The 6,035-nt window shown below is 39.7% G+C and overlaps 1 long non-coding RNA gene across 1 annotated transcript; it reads right to left on the bottom strand.

Moving 5' to 3' along the window:
• Positions 1 to 1,303: 1,303 nt before the first annotated feature.
• LOC144388764 (uncharacterized) lies at positions 1,304 to 6,029 on the bottom strand. Its single transcript, XR_013453001.1, has 3 exons — positions 5,898 to 6,029; positions 5,331 to 5,465; positions 1,304 to 1,998 (listed from the first exon to the last, which is right to left on the bottom strand). It is a non-coding gene; the product is annotated as an uncharacterized LOC144388764 (long non-coding RNA).
• Positions 6,030 to 6,035: the final 6 nt, after the last annotated feature.

Genomic DNA, 6,035 nt, shown 5'->3' with positions numbered 1-6,035 from the left:
ACTCAAAGATCTCAGCCAAACACTCGACACACATTTACTGCCTCTCTGAGAAAAAAATCCTTTTGGATTTTCAGAAGACGATGTTGACATTCCCTGCAGCTCAACACACTTCACACTCACGTCAGCGCTTCGACACCTTTTACCTTCATCACACAAGTTCCAAAATCAGAACTTCTCCAGAGCCGCATAGCCTCGCATATATACGTTTACACGTTTCGCATCGGCTCCGCCAGCCCGTACAGTCAATATATACTAGACCCGTCAACATAAACGCGTTAATATATGCAATTAATGTGGCCGAGATTAATGCGACAAAATATTTTCACGTAGTTAACGTAGCTTTGTTTACTTCCGGAAGTAAACCGGAAGTTGACCGCAGAAACCGAACGGCCGCCAGCTGCAGTCAGTTACATCGGAGAAAGCGAGACGGAAGCTCAAGGTGGAGAGAGCTTCTCGTATTGGATGTAAAACAAAGACATACAGCGGAGATGTGCGCAGAGGAATTACTCCTTGTGTCTAACCGAAGGGGGGTGAGTGACAAACGGACCACTTAAAGCACCGCTAGGCTGAGCTAGCTGCTAGGCTAAGCTAGCTGGAAGAGTTGCTAATTCTGCCTCCAAGATGATCAAATGTTTGTTTAAAATAACATTAACAATAATAGTGTCTAATATAAACATTTTCTCAAGTGATTTCTCATTACTAGATTGTCTTTAGAAGAAAAACAAACATTCATTAAAAACAGCAGCCCTAATATATACTTAATATGAAATAATTTAAAAGGAAGAGTCTGTTTCTTAAAGACCTTTGTGTGGAGGCTGAATTCCATTATAATCTTGATTGTCCTGATATACACGTTTTCTTCTCATTTAGTATTTGTGGTTTAACAAAGCTCACAATGACTCCCATTCAATGTGCCGCCCTAATTACGACAACTAATAAAACCACCAAGGCACAAACATAATTATGAAACATGATGTAGTTCAAATGAGGAAGCGAGGAATAATAACCAGAGCGAAGTAATAAATAGAAATAAAGAATAAAATAGCTTCATTGTTCCCTCTATCACTCTACTCTCTTTTGTGGTTTAATTTAATTTCTGCTTTAATTAAATCCTCTCTTCACAAAGTAATAGAATGACGGTGGAGGTGCCATATATATAGATATGTATATATATTAATTTAATGAGCGGGAGGTGAGGAGGATTAATACTGGCACCGTACATTCTGCAGATCACAATACCACAAAATACCCTGAAACCAGCAGTGACATTATTCACCAAATAAATACAAAACAAAAGATTCTGTGGAGAAGAAGAAAAATGTGTTTTATTTTTCCACACTGAGGGTTGAACACTGAAAACGTTGAATGAATGTTGTTGAGATTGAAGACGAACAAACTGGTGTTCGCAGGTAACATTCTGTCCGTTCTACTACAAGCCGACGATATATTTTTTATATTTTCATTAAATCGTGTTTATCCGATGACCCAAGCAGTGAAGCACTTAATCTAATTATTCATTGTTACTGAGGTCACAATGAGGAGATTTAACTTAGAGGTACAGGTGTAAAAGACATATAAAGCGATACAAAACACACACACACACACAGGATTTCAAGAAGAGCTGCACATCATTAATGCATAAACATACATGTAATGATCAAGGGTTTCAATCAGTTTTGAATGTCGTCTCTCATAGGAGTCAACAAAACGAAATGCCAAAGACGTTGACTAAAATCCACCTGATTCCAGATGATTCACTCAGCAGAGGGAACGGGATTCCTCCTCTGGATCCCGTTGGTCACGCTGTCCACAGCGAGAACCATGAAAGAGTTTGAACCACAAACATCTCAGCCCCTCTCTTTGATCCACGGCTCTTGGCTCCACCTGCTCCTTCGCTCCGTCGCCTCAGCGGTGACGAGTTCGGGCCGTAATAAGGACTCAGCGGTTCTGTTTGTTGACTCATCTTCTTGACACTAATCTGCAGGAGAGACTGGAAATCTAGAAATATATATATATATATATATATATATCTCAATGAAGATAAGCACACGTTAACCAAATGTGTTAATAAAAAACTGGCAACACCATCAATTGCTAAGTTTCAGTGTAGGAGTTGTTCTAATCTTAAGACACTTTAAAATAGTCATAACTCATTTTAATGAGATTTCTAGTCCCTTAGAATTCACATTAAAGTATCAAATGTTAAAAACACAAACTGGATCTTTTGATTACATGATTTTCATGACGTTATACTTCAGTACTACTTTACTGAGCTAAAAGACTAATAAACAAGATTTTAGTGCAAGACGGAGTCCGTTTTTTTGGCAGTGATGCTGCGAATGCAAAACTTGGAGGACTTCTATCAAGCGTTCTTTCTGCAGCGTTTATAACAAACGCACCCTGAGAGGCGTTTGAAACCAGGAGATTCACGCTGCCTGAATTCAGCAGCAGAGGAAACTCAACGGAACAACATGCAGTGTAAATAACATGTTGGGTAAATAGTCCCAAACTGTTTTTCTGAGTACAGAACTGCCCAAATATATGCAAATAAATGTGTTTGAGTTAGTGCAGTAAGTGCAAAGAGGCTTCAGGCTGCAGAGTGAAGGAGATATTTGTAAATATGTTATATAAATGAAAAATTGTGGTTCGTAAAAAAAAAATTAAGAAGTCATAATGAAGAAGTGAAGTCGAGTTCCGGGTAGGACCGACAAAGAAATGGACGGTTCAGTCGTATGAAAACATAACATGCATTTATCCTCAATGGCTACTGAACACGCCAATCAATACGTGATCGAAGCCCCGGCTTCTTTTTAATTTTAGTTGTTTTTTTTCTGCAAGAAATGGCTGAGTGTGCAAAAAGCAAATAGCACTAAATCGGCTATTGGTAGGGAGCTCCCAATGAACTTACAAAAGATGCACACTAAGACACACACACACACACGCACAACAACCAAACATCCTCCCTCAGCACCGGTTTGTGAAGCATCATGGAAATTCAAATTGCAAAAGCAATTTCCTACGACAGCTTGTTGTTTCTAACGTTGAGGAAATTCGTCGCTCAGAATTGGCAAATGTCTTCCACCCTGTGTGTATTTTATGATGTGCTGGATGTTCCTGGTTAACAGCACACAAACAGAACTTTGTCCTTAAATAAGTTCCTCCTACTTTTTTCTAGTTATTTTTGAGAAGAGTTTTTTTAATTGGGGATTTATCTTTTGATCGAGGCAACAAAGTCTGTTATAATTAATATACTATGAGTGTCACAATAGTCAGTGAATAATCCTCTACCAATAAACACCATACAACACTTAATGTGCAGGATTTTATGTTTATATTTTAAATTACAGTAGAGAGGAGCTTTAGCTGGTCCTCTGAGACTGCCTCACGAATATTTGACTAGTTACCGAAAACCATCACTGACTTAAAAAAACAATTCGCGCCCTTTCCATAAACAGAGAGAAACAGGGTTTTTTCATTTTATCTGAGGCTTTGATGAGACTTCATGTGCCGACGATTCCTTCTTCACTGAGAACATGAAATCATTAAGATGAAGTTTTGGAAATTTAAAAGAAATCAACAAAATCAAGAGTTTTATCCCAATGCAATGAAGCACTTAAAAACCTGCAGGGGTTTGCTGTTTCTTTTTCCGTCTTGTATTTATTCTCTCTCTCCTGTGTGTGTGTGTGTGTGTGTGTGTGTGTGTGTGTGTGTGTGTGTGTGTGTGTGTGTGTGTGTGTGTGTGTGTGTGTGTGTGTGTGTGTGTGTGTGTGCGTTGTCTATCGTGGATGCTGATCTCTTGGATGAGAGACATTCAACCCTGACCTGATTTTCATAAAATCAACCCAGCATTTGATGCTATTCATGATGCTTTTCCCTCTATTGCAATTCTGGCAAAACCTAATCACATTGTTTTTCAATATTAGTCCCATTTTCTGCTGCTATTAAACTTTGTAATGGTAGATAGATAGAGATAGATAGATAGAGATAACAGTGTCAGTGCCGCGCTCATTGATCCACCATTGAGCCATCAATAACGTTTTTTCTCTTCAGAGAGGCTCTTTGCAGAAAATGGAAGAGAAAGAAGGAGCCTGAGAGATTTTGACGGACAGTCGGCTGGAGAGAAGATTCAGTAAATGACGAAGAGCGTCAGAGACTCAGCGAGTGAACACGGGACACAGTAATTACCCTTCGGACTGACGGAGGTACAACAGAGAGACTCGTTCCCTCATTTGGTCCCACCCCACACTTGATGTCCTGGGGTTTTAAACACAAGAAGCACATTTATATCTGTAAAGATGAACCTTCCCCCAGTGGTGCGATAGAAAAGCACCCCAAACACCAGGTGTATTTGTCCAATTACCACAAAAACATCTCACTTAATGTAAGATACAGTCACCCAAATCATTACATTGAACTGGTTACATGTTTTCATATAACAATCTATAAGATCTTGTAATGTAAAATAGTTGTACAATTTTCTGCAAAAAAAAAATACTCCGGTCACAAGTATTTACAAAGCAAGTTGTCACTTGTTATATAGTCTTTTCGCAATTAAAATACAAAGTGGGAACAGTGTAAATATTAGGGACTACAATAACAATAAGTAACACATACACATTTTCTTCATAGTTCATCAACATGAGCTCAGAAAAAATTGTATACGTAGGAGAAATGCGTATGGATTGAAACATGAATAGTGTGCGTACAGTCTTAAAAAAATGGACCAAGACAACAAAAATAGGGGGGGATTTAAATTGGACAACAGTACTGCACACAATCCGCTTACAACAACACAAATTGCAGTTACACACCAAAGACGTGGTCGAAAAAAACACGTAAAATGTTGCCAAATCCCTTGAAGATAAAAATAAACACAAAGGCTTTAAAACACATTAAAGGCTCAAAGAGAGAAAACGGAAGCAGAGTAATATCGCCTTCCTTTAAACAAGTATTAGCCGTCGTTCTTTTACAAAACACTTAAAGACTCAACAGTAAAAAATAAATGTGGAAACGAGGAAAGCATCGTGTCATCAGAGAATCGACTCATTGAGTCCTCGAGTCCAAGAAAGAGAACGAGAATGTTTGATAATCTTCATTTAGATTTTATTTTAATTTTATTAGTTACCAGTGTATTAATCCACCGACAGATGAAGGCTGTAAATGAAGATTAACATACATTTCTACCGCCGTGATTAAATCAGGGCATTGAAGAGCGCATCTCCATTTCCTCCTAATGGGTACAAAGACACAACAACTAACTGTAATATCTGGTGATCCAACACAAACACACACAAAGGGCTCTGCGGCTGTTACGTAAGCTGTGAACTCACTGTCAAGGTGAAGAGGAAATAGTCTCCAAGATGTTCCAGTGCCATTAAAATCATTTCACAAGACCCGCCACGTGCTGCAGGAACATCTGTGCTCAGATGGCTCCTGTGCACTTGGACCGAGCTCTTTGCGGCTGTCTGGATGGAAACCATGAAAAAAAAAAAAAAAAAAAGTTAAATTCATGAGTCATGCCTGCAAATTTAAAAAGCAATGTCTTGTATAAAGTCAGAAGAAAAAAAGCTCCACCCGGAACCAACACTGATGAAAGATGACTGAGCCCTGACGCATGCATGTGCATAGGTACAGTGTGAGTCTGGAGAGGAAGGACACACACACACACACACACACAGAGCACAGGACCTTCACACTCGCCAAGAGAAGAGAGGATGCACTGAACGTGAGCGAGAATTAGAGACGCTTAATAGAGAGAGCGAGAGCCAATACGGTGCATGGGAGAGAGTCCCTGGGTAAAGAGAGAGAGAGGGGGGGGGGGGCTGAATGCGTGAGGAGAGTGAAGGCAGAAAATCATTCAGCTCCTGACCAGCGCGCAAGACGAGCCAACTACTTACCGACTCGGAGGATCTGCATGGAACATCTGCGGCGAGCTGAAGGTCTGACCGAGGAACGAGAGACGTCGTTCTTCTGTTCGGTTCCCTTTGGAAAAGAGGTTCGGAAACATCCTTCGAGGGAGAGATGAAGGTTTGAAG

Source organism: Gasterosteus aculeatus, chromosome 16 (genome assembly GCF_964276395.1).
Source record: "Gasterosteus aculeatus chromosome 16, fGasAcu3.hap1.1, whole genome shotgun sequence".
Lineage (NCBI taxonomy): Eukaryota > Metazoa > Chordata > Actinopteri > Perciformes > Gasterosteidae > Gasterosteus > Gasterosteus aculeatus.
The sequence above is the reverse complement of the archived record's forward strand: the minus strand, read 5'-3'. Positions and strand labels throughout refer to the sequence as shown.